We start from the raw sequence: 17,150 nt of genomic DNA on the forward strand, positions 1-17,150 counted from the left end.
GTAGAAAACTGTGTCAGTGCTTCAAAATACACACCTAATTTGCTTGCAGGGCAACAGTGTAATCTCTGAGCAGCTCTGGTAAACTGAACAAAAACCCGCACAAACAAGATACTTAAATACAAGCAAAGCTAAATGATTTTAAACAAAGTAACCAAAGGGAAAGCCCAAGACTGAGCCTTATTCCAGCAATCCCCAACTCAGATGAGTCCTTGGCTGTACACTTCTGCCACAAGGGTGCAGGGGGCCTTCTTAATGTAAGATGGCTGGTATTAGTCCTCAAATGATATCAAACAGGCTGGATTCAGAAAGGCTAAATCTAGCCTATGCTATAAAATGCAGAAGTACTAGTGCAGAAAATCGCAGTTGCAACAACAAAAAGCAATTAAAATAAAGCAGTAATTCAGTAGAATACTCCCATAAAAGTGTAGACCACAAACCATACTAGTGTGAAATATCTGGTCTGGAACCCAAGTTCTTAAACCAGACAAAGACATTTAGAAAATCAGGCACAATAAGCCTTCACCTGTATTTCCCAGCTTAGAAGTGTGTAGGCTACACTCTCTCCTACCACATGAGTCTAAACCACAAACCTTCCTAATGTAAAATAGCTAGTTTGGAGCCCTAGCTCTTAAATCAGAACTAATACACTTTCAGAATAACAGACACAACAAGCCTTAAACCATCAATTCCCAGCTTAGAAGGGTGTAGGGTATCATCTCCAGCCAAAGGTAGTACAGAGAACATGAGTCTTTATTGAAACAGGCATACATAAAATATGCAGAAACTGCAGTATATTTCTTAGTCTTGACACCAAGTCTTTTTATGATTTTTTTTTTTTGGGCTTCATAAAGTAGAAGCTTCCAGAACCTCACCAATGTATGAATACAGCTTGGTTGCTGGAAAACTACTTCAATGCTCACATCTGACCATAATACCTATATAACATTCAAGTTAATGGCACAGAACAAAGCCATTGTTGTAGTATCCCACAAACTCTATGAATTTGCATTTGCCATCTTCATGGTTACATAGCATAAGGAAGAGGAGAAACCCCCTAGAACAGTGATCAACAGTCTTGAGGAATCACAGATGAGTAAGCGGTTTTGGAAACACCACTGCTCAAGGAAATACTGGATGCTCATTACAAAAAGATTACTGTCACTCTTTATCATTTTGTAGAATGTCTGGAGATCTGTTAATTCTTATACCATTGGTATGAAGTACTAACTGGGGGTATTTTTTGCCCCCTTATTTGCTTAATTAATACACGGAGGTGTTGAGCCTTAAGTGTTAAGACTGAACCAGAAGTGAAGGGCATATCTAATGGCGATATTCAATATAACAGACAGCTCTGTGCAGATGATGGCCTGCTAATCTCTAATAATGTATATACCTGCAGTGTGAATGCAATAAGCTTTCTTTGAAGTTATTTCTGGATAAACACTAAACTGTGGAAAGACAGAAATACTTATATTACTTGTCAAACTCACCCTAAATGGAGGAGTACACCCATTAGCTGGTGAGGAATTCCTGTAAAATATCTTGGGATATACCATTCAAAACTGGTCTCATTGGAGGATATGTTGAACTCAGATCTTTATAAGCTGACTGCTGAATGTCCTATGAGTCTAGTTTGATATTATTAGTGTACACAATAAAGCAGCCCTGGTAAAACAGAAAATCTTGCCAAGCATAGTATACCCTGTTGAAGTGTGGTCCTATCTGGCTCAGAAGTATATTAAGTATGGTAAAGGCTTGACTAAGAATCTCTTTTGATCAAGAACATAGCCAGAGTCTCTGTAGGGTTTCTTGAGTCTGTCTAAGCATGGCTGTATGTTCCAGATTTCCAGCTATATTCTCTGGCACTCTTATAGAGGTACTGCACTACTTATTCCACAGTAAAAAATCTACAGATAGAAAGAATGAGTCCTTGCTGTTAGGAAAAGAGATTATTCGAAGGATTTGTTTTCTCTTCTAATGCAGTGTCCAATAATTAACATCATCATGGGCATATACAGGCTGTGCAAACTGTTATGAAACATGATGTGTGTATATATTCCTTCTATTTCATGCTACTATTAGGCAGATAACTTCCTGACCTTTCCATAATATGAGTGCTTTATGGAAAGTTTAGTGTAGCCTGACTCATGGCATGCCGCACCCATATACATCCATGTTACGAGCAAGAAGCACCTCAGAGATTGTTGCCATGTGTACTTTTGTCTAAGACTCCCTTCCAAGTTTTACAAGCTTCTCTTCCATTTTATCCCATCCTTTTTCCAATTGGTATATTCTACTCATGATGAGCAGTGAATTACCTCTAGCTATCTTCCCTGAGCAGCCATTCCCACAGTCCTCAAGATTTGCTTCCTGGCCCTCCCAGCCATGGCACTAACCAGGTTACTAACTTCTCAGCCCTTTCCATCCTCTAGTACTTCCCTCCTTGAAATACACTTCCTCATTTGAGGGTTTTTTCTTCTATTTTAGGTTCCTTACTATCAACTGTCCTTTCACTAAAGGAATCCAGCATCACCGTAACTTTCCACATTTTTGCCTCCAGAAAAGAACAAGTATGTACTACAACAGGATAAGAACTATGAAGAACCACAACCAGGGAAATTTAATTTCTTTTGCATGACCACCACCTTCCTAGACCCCAATACTGCATAACTCTGCATAACTCTGCAGGGAAATTCATTTCAGGCATCAACCAAGAGATGATATTATTCTGGAATGTCTGAGAGTTCATTATATACAAAATGCACGTTATTTTAGGATTTTTACCTAGGATCTCAGAAAGGACACAGATATATATATATATATATATATATATATATATATATATATATACACACACACACACACATACCTCTAATGTGAACTTCATTTAGAGAAATGTTCCCCATTTTGGGTCATGTTTTTCATAGTTGCACACAATCAGTGCTAGTCATTTTTGTTACTGATATCTATGGTAAATAATACTGTTTCATATTAACTCATCAAAATAGCACTTTATAATCATAAAATAGCACATTTTAACCATTCTATCAGCTTTCTTGAGGCAGCTGTTAGTAATCTGTAAGTAAGTGTTCCACATTTTTCCATTTGTTCTACTTTATGAGAGATAGTGGTCCTCATTTTCATGGTGGAAAGCTGAGAGCTATGATTATACATATGTACATTACACATTTGTTTCCAAACAAAATTTGCAGACTTTAGTTACATTTATCCTTTAGGTTGAATTATATGAAGAAAGGGTATGATGAAAATTGAAGTTAGTGCAAAATAAAATTGCTAAGTATGTTCATCTTAGTTAACTCTTTAGCCCTAGTAATGCTTTATGATGTCTCTTTTAGGATCCATTAAGCAATGCAATATTTTCATTGTGTTTATTTTGGTGTATGATATTTTAGATGCAAATCTTAGAAATGCTGCCAAAATAAAGATGAGTTTGTAATGAGTTTTGTTATCCTTTAGCGGTATTTGCTGTTACAGAAGGATGAGTATTTGCTTGACTTATGAGTTTATAATCTGATGTACTTAAAAAGGCTCAGGTACAACTATTATTACTGTGAAGGAAGTAAGACGCCACCCTGCCAGAACTCCTTTGAAGGCAAAGAGTTAATTTTTCAAGACAACCTCATACTTCAGATAACTTTCAACATTTAACATCATTTTACAACCGTTTCCTTATTATACTTTTCAATTCATATGTTTTAATCTTGGCTAGAATGTTTTGGGGATCTGGAAGGATGTATCAAATTGTAGAAAAATGACTTCTTAGCAAGAGATTTAGTTGCAAAGTTACTCATAATTTTGAGTCATTAAGACGTGTGTAAAGTTTAAGAAAGAAAAACAGTGAAAATATGAAAGTTAAAAGCATGATGAAAGCACTTTCATTACTTTAGCCATTTTTAGTATCTTGACTCAGAAATGTGTAACAGTTATTTCTGAAAGCATCTAATGACATTTCTTTTTCAGATCCTGGAATTTTTTTTCAGACTTAAATAAGACTTTCTGCTCATTATATGTAGTTATTCAATGAGAAAGATATGTCTGAGAATTCTAAAAGAACCCCAGCACTGGCGGTAATAGCTGCAGGAAAAAGGTGCTTTTTACATGGTATAGCAATTTGCAGTTCAGAGACATGTTAGGTGCAATGTTGAAAGACATCATTATCACCTAATCTGCATGCCTCATATCAGGTCTTTCCTGGGTAGTTAACACTGGTGGCCTATGCAGTGCATTGACACAGACACCACCCTGATTTATTCTCTGACACACACATACACACATTCAAGCAAATGCATATCTCTTGCCCATCCTTGAGTTATCAGAAAGTCCCCAATGTCTCTTCATATGTTTCTGCCCCTGCCCTCATGAATCACAGATCCTTACAGGGAGTCAATAATGCCAGCCATTTGAGTTTCATTCTTAGTGTTCTGAACATGCATCTTGATTTTAGAGCTGTTATTCTGTTAACTTTCCAAGTAATACTTTAAAGTTCTCTTTGCTATCATCTAGCATTCTTCTTAGCTTTGTACTGAAGCTTACCCCCCCATATGGACACACACCCATCCCTCTCAAATGGATGTCCCTGATGTAACAGGATGCTCCTGCTGTTGCCATTTTAGTTGCCCTGTCCTTCATAACTCATGTCTGCTGTGGTCAGCGAATAATGCCAGAGGTTAAGGTTTCATGCCCCTTTTTATGAAACAAAAACAGCTGCTGTGCTACCTGATAGGTTAGTGTAATGGGTTAAAGCTTCGGCTTCCCTTATCAAGTGTGCAGGGTAATGCCTCTTCCCCCTTTGACTTTTCATTTTTTATTTTTACAAAAGATTCAGACTATGTTTTAAAGCATTCTCTGGAGTCTGGTGAGGGTGCAGAAGACTAATACCCAGTTTGCAAAGAACAAGGGTAGAAAGGCTAATTCTTTTTCAGGACCTATAAGGCAGGCTGTAAAGAGGTATTCATAGGGTCTAGTGTTTACGCCCAGCTCACATCTTCCATGTTGATAAACTCCAGTTGTTTTTTTTTTGTTTTTTTAAGGGCCTTTAAGGCACACTCTTAAGAATTATCCTTGGTACATAGATTCCCCCAACCTGTGTTTTCCACACTGCTAAACCTTTATAGGATCCTTTAAGCAGACTATGAAGAAGTAACTCAGGAGTCTAATGTCTCTCCCTCTCCAGTTATTTTACAGAATTTGCTCATTAGAGAACATGCAGGTATGACAGACTCCACACACACACACACACACACACACACACACACACACACACACACACACACACACACACACACACACACACACACACGCACACACACGCACACACACACACGCACACACACACACACACACACACACACACACACACACACACACAGTCTCAATCGCATTCACAGACAGTCTCACTATTCACCCATAAACACACATGCACTTGTACACAGCTAACTTACCCCCCTCACTAACCCCCTACTGTAACCTTATAGGCAGGCACACATTCACACATGCACCCCCAGATATACATACACATGCAAACACACCCAAACTATTCTTATCCACAAAAGTCCCCAACACTTACCCCTACCACAATGGGGAAACACAAGCTTTTGGCTGAGTTTATTAACAAGGGTAACCAATGTTCCTTACACAACTGAACAATTCTTTGAATTGCTTGGCTACATAAATGCCTTACTGCAGCCATTTTCGGGAAAGACCAGATGATAATTAGCATGGAACACGCCCCTGAAATGCCTCACTATCATTTATCATGTCCACCGAGACAGCTCTCCATGGTGCTGCCCCTCTTCATGCTAAAGGTATGGCTGTCTCTAAATTGGAAATCGTTACAGAGAGGTGTATACTCTGTGTACAGCTCACAGCACCCTTTTTGACTTGGGCCCATGAACTTTTCACACTATTTTTATTTATACTTCAGGACCACAAACTGTGCATATTCTAAATATGACTATAAAACAACAGTTATAACCATGTGCTTAACCAGATGACTACATAATTATGTCTATGATAAATCTGCAATTTAGGCTTAAAATATGCAATATACATACTTCTTCATAGAATCACATGAACGTTCCAGCTGTTACATTTTATGTGTATTTAAAATAGGTCATATTCTCCTTTTACAGCATAAAATGACATTTCCTGTTCAATATGTGAGCTCATCTTCCAAGCAAAACATGAAAACTGACATTATTATTGCTGATAATATAGGATGGAAAGACAAGTATGCTGCAAATCATGGAAAATATGATGAAACCATTATGTTACTGAGCACGTTTGATTGAGAATGGCAGGCTAATTCTAGCAGTTTTCAACAGCTGATCTTAAGCTACATGACATACATTTAGGTAAAATACCACCAGAATATCTGAAAAAAAGCTCATATTTGAAAAACAATATTTTCCCCACTTAAAGCAGTGATTTTGTGTTATCAAAAGCAAGCAAGCAAAAAAATTACCCAGTCACTGCAAAAGTAATAGTAAATTGGGTTACTGCTAGATAAGTAGAAGAACCCACTTTAAAAACATACGTCCTTGATGATGCTGTGATGAGAGAGCAATCTTTGGGTCCAAAGTCATTTACCAGATAAAACTGAAATGCATTTAGTGTTAGATATTAGTGAGGTGTCATGTGTTGGGGAGGGGGGGTTGCTGAAAGTGATAAATAATGCATTTTTTTCTACAAGTCTTAACATGTATTTTCTTTAGTCTCTTTCCAATATTCCGAAATGTCTCCTTAAATGGTATTATCATTAACAGCAGCTTAATCCAAACTAGATTGTTTCACAAACTGTTAAAAATCTGACATAAGCACATAGAAAGTAAAACCAACTTAAGATGAAAAATGAAATCAGAAGTTTGGTGTGCAGAATTTCTGTCACATTTCTGATCTCAGAAATAATTTCCTGAGCTCATCTACAGCTCATACCTTCTCAATCACATTGTGAAAATTCAAACGGAAATTAATTATGATGCTAGTTTGTATAGTGAACACTAGATATTTATTCAGATTCAGGCTTTAATACTCAAAGCACTCAACACTGGCATTGTTGACACAAAACCATGCCATTCATCTGAATATAAACACGGTTAATAAATAACTATGAAAATGTGTTGTGACTTTGTCTATATTGATGGCATAGTGGTGTAGTGGAAGCATTGACACCTTACATCAAGAGATTTGCTGGTTTATTTCTCAGCTAGAGTGCCTTCTCTGTGAAGTCTGCATGTCGTTCCTGTGGGTTTCCTCCAGGTGCTCCGGTTTTCTCCCACATTACAAAGACATGCATTCTGGAGTGTTTCTCCCCGGGCCTCCACTGAAAATTGACTTAATTCTAAGTTGGACTTTCCCCGTAAACAAATGTTAAATAAATTATTAGACTTCATCAGAAGGTAATTTGTTTTCATTGTACTGGGTCTATGGAGCAAACAATATTTTTTTATTTGTTTGTTTGAAGAAATACTGACATTGCTGAAAAAGCTATACATCTATAACTACTGTTTGCTTTCAAAAAAGAAACTGCATATATACATAAAATTAGACATGCTGGCATAGATAAACAAGGCACATTACATACTACATTATAATTTATTCCTCTGCAGGTTAAAACAAAACTCTAATAAAATTGAAGTACTACAAGAAGAAACTTGGATCTTGTAGACTCTCAAAAACAGTAGAAAGCCATCCTCTCCAATGAAGAATAATATAAGATGGACAAAGTAAATGGATTGTTGCTATTCTATTACTCTTCACAGGTATGATGGTTGTTCCACTGTACTTCCACAGGAATCAGGGTTGTTGCATTGTACTTCCAGAGCTATGAGGGTTGTTCCATTGTACTTCACAGGTATGGATGTTGTTTCATTATAGTCCCACAGGTGAGAGCTGTTCCACTTTACTTCACAGGTATGAGGTTTGTTCCATTGTATTTCACAGGCATGAGGGGTGTCCCATTGTACTTCACATGTATATGGGATGTTCCATTGTTCTTCCACAAGTATGAGGGTTGTACCATTTTAGTACCACATGTATGAGGGTTGTTTCATTGGACTTCACATGTCTGGCGGTTGTTCCACCGTACTTCCACAAGAATGAGGATTGTTTCATTGTACTTCCACAGGAATGAGGGCTGTTCCATTGTACTTTCACAGGAATGAGCGTTGCTCTATTGTAGCACTACAGATATGAGGGTTGTTCCATGATTCTTCAACAAGTGTGAGGGCTGTTCCATTGTACTTCCATGGGTATGAGGGTTGTTCCATTATTCTTCCATTGTGAGGGTTATTCTGTTGTAGTCCCACAGGCATGAGGGTTGTTCCATTGTTCTTCCATAGGTGTGAGGGTTGTTCCATTGTAGTCCCACAGTTATGATGGTTGTTCCATTGTTCTTCAACAGGTGTGAGGGCTGTTCTATTGTAGTCCAACAAGTAGGAGGGTTGTTCCATTGTTCTTCCACAGGAATGAGGGTTGTTCCATCATTCTTCTACATGTGTGAGGGTTGTTCCATTGTAGTTCCACAGTATGAACATTCATCAGTCGTTCCCCATTATACTACATAAACATTGCTCAGAGAGTGCCTCATTCTTACCTCATGTAGAATTCTATTATCTTTGATAATGACTGGAAGCAAGTGTCTCAGTTTACTAAATCTTATTTCTGTATCCTAAATAATTCACAAGGATTAATCATCTGATATTGTGCTTAGATCTGTTCCCAGGAAGGCCTATATTGGTCAAATTATGATTGGATTCCTATAAGCTCCACATCTAGGCTTAATAAACTTTAACACTCAAGCTGCAGCTGATGCAAATCTTGTCAGCTAGGGAGGTTAACAGATATGCTATTAACATCCTGTATTTCCCCCTACTGTAGGAATTGTTTGTTTTACCAATAAAGTAGAAGACCATGTAGAAAGTGAGGGGGTTCTTCTTGCTTGAATGTGTGCCTGAAATATTCTTCTCTAGCCATATATCCATACCTGTAATCTTCACTCTTATATTAAGGACTTGTTGGAAGTTCTGACTGTGAGGCAGAAGTTATCTTTGCAAATACTTGTGATTTTAGCTTACACCCTCTGATTGTGTGTGTGTGTGTGTGTGTGTGTGTGTGTGTGTGTGTGTGTGTGTGTGTGTGTGTGTGTGTGTGTGTGTGTGTGTGTGTGTGTGTGTGTGTCTGTAAATGGGAATACAGCACATTGCAGAATGGCATTATTTTTTATGTAATCTAGGATGGGTAAACTCATCAAACAGAATACATTTCAAAAAGAATGACAGTGACACTGATGTTTTGCCAAGATAAATGAATACCAGAAATCAAAGAACTTTTCCCTTATCTCAGGTATTGCCTAGTCTTGGAGTTGGTATATTTAATTTGGCAGATGTGTGAGGGATGCAATCTCCGACATGGAGGATACAGGGAGACAAAGCCTCCCCACAAAAAAAAAAAAAAAAACCACATTTTCTGAGATTTTTATTGGTTGCCTGTGGTTGTTTGTTTTTTTTTTTTTTCCTGGACCCAGGCTGAACCTGTAAATGGTCCAAATCAATGTTCTACCTCAATTAACAAAACTGAAATAAATAAGTTAAAATAAATAAATAAATTATCATACAGATTATCAGTCATTGTTGTGAAGCTAGATTCACTGTTGTTTAACTTGGCATGGTTGGGTAGATATTACCAGGCATCTACAAATCTGTTTCAGCCAATAAGTAGTTCTATTATTTCTTTTAAATAAGTGTAAAATATTCATATCATCAATATTGCCCCATTTGTAATACTAAGTAGTCCCCCCCCCCCACAAAAAGTTAATCATTTCTTGCCTGAAATTATTCTAATATAGTTTCTTTGAATCATTTGGATTTTTTTGCCCGTTTACATATTTTTTTATGTAGTGGACTACAAAAGGGCACCACTTTCTTCTGTTTGGTTTAATTATGTTTGCAAATAAAGTTGTTATAACATCTTGCATTACATATTTGAACAATCTTTTTATACAACCTATGATTTTGTTACATTCCATTACTACTTCACTTAGTTGCTCAGAAAAGTCTAAGTTAGAAGAAGCCCATATGCCAGAAGCTTATGCTTTGATATCTGATCTATTTTATTCTTACCAATTCTGTAAGCAAAATCAGTTCATCTAGGGCAAAAGATCATTATATTAGTCTTACTGTGGCTTATGGTCACAAAATTCTCATCTGGCAGTTCCCACAGATTATCTAGATATGTTTGAAGTGTTTCAACATCCTCTTTATTAGTTATATATTTACCAGGTTTAAGATGCTTCGTATATTAACATCAGAAAAAAACATTTCTTAGAATATTTATGCCAAACAAAGGCAGAGCCGTTATGGCCCTATAATTGACCCATTGGAACTCCAGTACTATAAAATAAACGTTCCACTCTCCTAAACAAGACTTTTACTTCACACGCAACTTTCTATCATGAAGCCCAGAAATTCTCCAATTTAGCAAATATATAGAGAGTCTGAGTTCACAAAACATACTAATCAATTTTTCATTATTTACTTCATCAAATACTAAGGTAAAGTCAATAAAATTGTGTGTGAGGTGTTTATATACCAATCTTTCCTTGGCAATTCTTATGTTTGACAACAGGCTAATTGGCTTGTAGTTGTTAGCCATTATTTAGCACCCTTGCCTTTGTAGATCATCTTAATAATTCAAGCCTTTCAGCCATCAGAAATATTGCCTGTTCTATAATTACATATGTAGATGAGTGCTAGAGGTTTTTCCTAAAACTTCTTTAAGTGCCTTTAAATTCCTTTTTATAAGACTAACTGGACCAAAAGCCTTGGCAAAACTTAACCCACCTACAATTATTGTAACATCATCTTCATTACCTTTTAGAACCCCTTCAACTCCTGTCTAAGTAATTAAGTATAATCTGATAGCTCCATATGTTTTCATAAACAAGTTAGAATAAATGGTGGACATTTAATTCAAATCATTGACTGTCCAGCAATTGTCAGTAATGAAGCAACTGTCCAGCAAGACTCTTTTCCTTGCCTGATACACTTAAAAATGCCTCCCATTTTTCTTAAGTTTTCCCAATAAAATTCTCCTCATAGGTTCTCCTCATAGGTTCTCTGATCATGTAGAAACCCTTGCTTTATGAGTTTATCCAATCTAATAATTTTGTCCATATTCTTGCTGATCTCTTCTTCTTCATCAGTTTGTTCAGGAGCGTCCTCTGCCTCCTAATCTTCCATCCAGCTTGACTCAATCTACTATTTGACCTCTCTTACCCCCTGGAAAGATCTTTACCTTTTTTAAATTCACACATGGTTGTTTTAGGTTATCCCACCTTTCACCTGGATTTGTATCTTACTTAATTTTATTTGACCTGTCCAGAGCCTTCTTATAGCTGGTAATGACCATGTATGTCTTTGGCAAGCCAAACCTATTGTCAATGAAATGGATGTCCATAATTTAGCGAAAACAGTGTTATGATCTGACCCACCCAGCGGAGTAGTAAGAAAAGCTTATACTTTTCAACAGGCTTGGGAATACATGTCCGAGATATTCTTACTGCTTGTGGGGGTGGAAATAGTTTGTTTTAAATAATTATCCATAACAAAGGAGCTTAAGTATTCCTTAAACCATTAGGACTATTCACTGGTACAGTTAAAATTCCTCGCAGTCTCAAATTTTGAAAGTTAATATGATACATTTAATTTAGAAGTTCCTTTAAATCTGCATTGCTAGATCTGTCTGTGCTATAAATGCCAGCAATAGGTAAATGGATGCGCCCTGTCCTAATGGTCACCATAATACAGTCTATCAAGATAACACTATAATTAAAACATATTGATTTTGTGACTTCTGTCCTTTCATTTGCCAGGATCATCACATTGCCATCTATTCCTATACTCTCAGTCTGACATTCCTAACAAATATTATGTGCTTCAAAAGGAGAACACCATTCCAAGTCCATTGTCTAAGTCGCATTTGCAAACTGCCACATGTATACCATGTGTATTTTAACAAAAGTAGCTTATTATTTAAGTTTCTGTTATTTGAAGTAAGAACACTAAATTATATCATAGGTTAGCTCTGAAAGCCATTCTACTAACTGAAAATTGGTGTCATCATTATTTATTTTTTCAGGGTGTTTGAACACATCTTTGTGCCCACTTTTGATAGCTGTACATCATCCCTACCCACAGCTTGTATTTTATCTATACCAAATTATCATGAGAAATACGCTACCATCTTTTAGTTAAGCAACATTTCCTAAGGCAGGCCTTCATCCAGTTCATCTTCTAACTTAAGATTTTTTAATGTTCCATACCTGAGTATCACTGCTGAGTAATAAATACAAATGTATTCTTTTTTTATGATATCCAGCAACTCACCTAATTCTCTTACAATTAAGGGATTATCAGTCATAACATCATTTGTACCTACATGTGCTTTCACAGAGATATAGGTAATATTACCACACGTGTATCTATAGTGCCTTTTGGACATCTCTTATTTTATCACCAGTTACAGTCTTGTTGTGATTATTATTTCAGCACACGTATGACTACACTAAGTGGAGAGTCTCCTATAACCAATATTTGGATTTATTCTTGCTCTAAAAATTCTCACTGAATGGGAACCATCCTGTTTGTCCAATAAAAGTTTGTCAGTGGATATAAGTGACATAATAAATCTGGTGGGATTCCATCTACTGCAAAGTCGAACTCATTTGAATTTAACTTAAATCTCTATGTTTGTCACTTATACTCATTTGCCAATATGGACCTAATAATGACTTTTATTATATCTATTATGTTTCATTATTTCCTTTCCTTACTGTTCATGCTTATTTCTTGTTCACCCCCCACCAGTAGTCTTGTGCATCAGATTTCTCTGCTTCATTTTTACATCAGGCCTATTGTGATCCTTATTCTTTCTCTTTCTTAAGTCTACACACTTTATTTTCATGTCTACTGTTTTCAGTTTTTTCATTTTCACAACCATCTGCTGTAGTGTGTGTGTGTGTGTGTGTGTGTGTGTGTGTGTGTGTGTGTGTGTGTGTGTGTGTGTGTGTGTGTGTGTGTGTGTGTGTGTGTGTGTGTGTGTGTGTGTGTGTGTGTGTGTGTGTGTGTGTGTGTGTGTGTGTTTTCATGAGGCTGTGGTCCTACCTAGTACCTGTTTTCTTTGACTGCCCTCTTATGTCCTCTTACAGTAATGTGTTTTCATTTCCAGGTCCCTAACTTTTTGTATTTATCATCTAAGCATTCAGTTCAACTATACTGTTTTACTGTATCCTCATATTTAAAATCATTATAAGAAATGATGTTTGGAACAGACAAATTTGTCATGGGACATCTTTAGTGGGGGGGGTGGATGAGTAGGTAATGGAGGGTTGGGATGGGAAGATTTGACAGGCAGGGTAAGCTCTACAGAGGTAGGTAGGTAGGGCAAGGAGGTTTAATTTATGGAGGGATGGAGGGAGGAAGTGAAGTAAGCAAATGGTGGGACTTGGGGTATTTTGAGTATTATGAGTCTGTTAGAGAGTACATTACGGTGTGATCTTGTTATCCACCTGGCCTGCCCATGGTTCATGAGTCATTGTGATGGCTTTACTTGGGAAGGATTCATAGGCGGAGAAGAGAGGCAGGCTTGTCCCTCTTCTGTTTCCCCCCTCTGGTGTGCATTTTGGACTAAGGAAGTCTGGAGTGGTGGAAGTGAGTGGCTGAACTCTGCTTGCACCTAGTGTTGGGATAGAAGTGAGGATTTGAGTTGAAAGTGAGCAGCTGGATGCTGCCTGATGTGTTAGAATAAGTGAGTGGGTGGAGGACACTGTTTATTCAGGAAGGGTGAGTAGTGGTACGCTTCCCTGATGGATGGTCAAGTGATGTTTGATGCTATGCAAAGAAAATGAAGTTATAAATAATAATGTTATAATGCAATTGTTTTATATGTGGTTTCAATAAAGGTCATCAAAGGTCTTTTGGTGTTTTGTCTGTTTTTTTTTTTTTTTTTTATAAAGTTGAATGTTGTTGTTTGAAGTTAAAATTGATGTTTGAAACGAACAAATTTATCACGGGACATCTTTAGTGGGGGGTGTAGATGGATGGTCAAGTTATGTTTGATGCTATGCAAAAAAAATTAAGTTATAAATAATAAAGTTGTGAAGCAATTGTTTTATATGTAGATTCAATAATGTATTAAATTGTCTGATGAAGCGACCTGTGAGTCGTAAAAGCACTAACCTTACTATTTTTTCTGTGATTATTAAAGTTTTTGACCATGTACATTACTGTGCAGTTTATCTTCATTTATTCAAAGGTTGTCAAAGGTCTTTTGGTGTTTTGCCTGTTTTTTTTTGTTTTGTTTTGTTTTGTTTTGTTTTTTAAGTGAAACATTACAATGTGTTTTGTTCAGTTTCTGAACAGTAAGATTCTTCTTCTTCCTGTTAGCTACCTTTCTTTTTTTCCTTTTTTAACCTCTGCCTTACTTTCCAGTGTTGTTATTTTTCAATGTGCTTGGAGCCTTTACAAAAAATACAGAGATACGGAGATCTCCGTTGCTTATTTTAAAGCTGTCTCGCTATGTTAAACCCATTTAACATAGCGAGACAGGTTTAAAAAAAAAAAAGCAACGGAGAAAGCAAGATCTCCGTTGCTTTTTACACACTGTGTCGCTATGTTAAAGGAGTTTAACATAGCGAGACAGCTTTAAAAAAAGCAACGGAGATCTCCATTTCTTTTTTTAAACCTGTGTCTCTATGTTAAACTCTTTTAACATAGCGAGACAGTGTTTTAAAATAGACTTATAGTAATGGAAAGAGTCCGGGCGACCGGACCTTTTTCCATTAGTATAAGTCGATTTACAATGTGCACGCTGGCCAATCAGCGTGCACATTTTGGAATATTAATGAGGAGTCATGGTATAATACAATATAATCAATCCAACATTAGATAAATTGTTCAATTCCTGCTTTCTCTTAAGCCTCATTCCTCTTCTAAAACATTTTCTGTATGCATTGTTCCCACAATTTTCATGTTTTTCTATGTAATTTACTCCTACACTTTTCCAAAGATCTCACTTCCTGTTCTTTTATCTGTGTTACAATATTCAGTACTTCAGGTATGGCTGGTTTAGACTTTGATTTCCTTTTTCTAGTAATTGATTTTTTGACAGTTACCAGAATTAAACTTAAGACAGACTTACTTTGTTTAGGCAATTCATATCCTGTATCCCAGCTCAAAAAATAATTTCCTTAGTTACACTCATTTGCTCACTAAGTATTCCTGACAGAGTACTCTGTAGAGAATTGTAAGTTTGCCAACTCATTACACTCTTTGAACATAAGCTTCCGGGTGCTTCTTTCTTCCCCATTACACCTCCAACATTTGCCATGACTTATCCGGTGTTCCAGTACGAAGTCTCAGTTCCTTACTGCTGACTAGAAGTCCAGCTTTATTGGTGCTTAAGGCTGCCTTTGTTCTTATGATTATCTTAACATCTGCATCACTGCTTACACAGTTGAATTATAGTTCATTGTATTTCAGCATTTATCTAATCAGCTGATCGTAAGTGCCTGGCTTTATATCGTCACTATCTTTACTTTACTTGTAGTCCCCATTTGTGTTCCTGTATGACAATTTTCCTTCAGTTTCCTTAAACTGTTCCATGAAAGTATGCCATCCATAACCCTTACTTGGTGAAGATGTCCTCAAAATTAAAAGATAAAAAAATAATAATTATCAATTCAACCTTCCTCTTCTTTTTTAGGCCTGTGTTATGCCATGAGATATGTTCCTTTGCACACCTCTCAACTGCCCCTGATTTTTCAGCTCATCCCTGATTTTTGCCTCATATTTTTTGCCCTGTCCCTGATAAAATTCTTGATTTTTTGGAAAATCACCAATAATTACAGTCAGTCAATAATGGCAGATATTAGAGTTTCATACTCCTTGTTCTGAAAAATGCCACCAAAATCTGTTGTTCTGTTAACCTTTTCAGCAAGTCAGAGTAATATATAAAAACATCCCTGATTACCGGCCTTTTGCTCTGCACCCCCCCACCACTATTTTTGGCTTTGTCCAGAATTCTTAAACAAAGAATTGTTCTTTTCCAGTCCTTGTCACTTTGTATGACTTTGGATACCTATGTGTGCTATTCATGCATGGAGGGACATCTCTTCCCTCTGGAAAAGAAGTAAAACTAAAGTGTTCAGTAATATACGCATTACTAATATCTGGCAGTCTGCATAACCCAATATACATTTCTAGGCATGATCCAGTGTGCTACCAGCATAAGGGTTCCAGTGTAGGAGAATTAATGAACAATTGGCATTTCATCATAACTATACCATCAAAGATGACAATCAGCCTTGAAATTCCATGCTAGTTAAGTAGTAAAATACTACAGATTTATGTCAGATGATAGACTATTATTTATTTAATAATTTTTCAAAAATGTAGATGGACTGATGCAGGCCTTTTTAATTATATCATGCATTTGGAAAATTTTATTCCCACTCTATATACCAACAGTGAAGTTTGTTTACTACATGTTTACATTGGTTTATTTCTATGCAAAGTAAATATTTAATGACTAAAAGTACTGTTAATGCATGTTGTTTTGTGGAAAAAATCTTTCACAAGACTTTGCCGTACATCAGCGAATCACCACACATGGCATTTTGCTAAAAAAAGTTAGTAATAAAAGCATACACTGAATAATCACTATTCTGGAGATCTCTGTTTTTTACCTTAGTACCCATAACATCTACCCACAATGTGATAACCTGTTTTATTCTTTACAGGATTGCCAGCATGCCTATTCCAGTGGCGAATGGACACAAGGATTTGCAGCTTATTCTGGATTATGGATTCACTTTCAGGTTCACAGATTCACAGATATTCACTGGATATTGATTTGTAAGGCTCTTTAGAAGCCTAAGCATTCATTCCCATGACATTTTTAGCTATTATATTTTAAGTATAAATAACCCACATAAGAGCAGAACATTTACATATTGCTCCTAACCCTGATGGATAAGGGTGCTAAACCAGAGATAACTTTATAGCTACCCATCCATTCATTACATTTGAATCGCATAAGAGACATACTTTAATTTATGTGGAGAGATATGATTC

The sequence above is a fragment of the Protopterus annectens genome, chromosome 1.part0, assembly GCF_019279795.1.
Source record: "Protopterus annectens isolate FY-2018-M chromosome 1.part0, PAN1.0, whole genome shotgun sequence".
Lineage (NCBI taxonomy): Eukaryota > Metazoa > Chordata > Ceratodontiformes > Protopteridae > Protopterus > Protopterus annectens.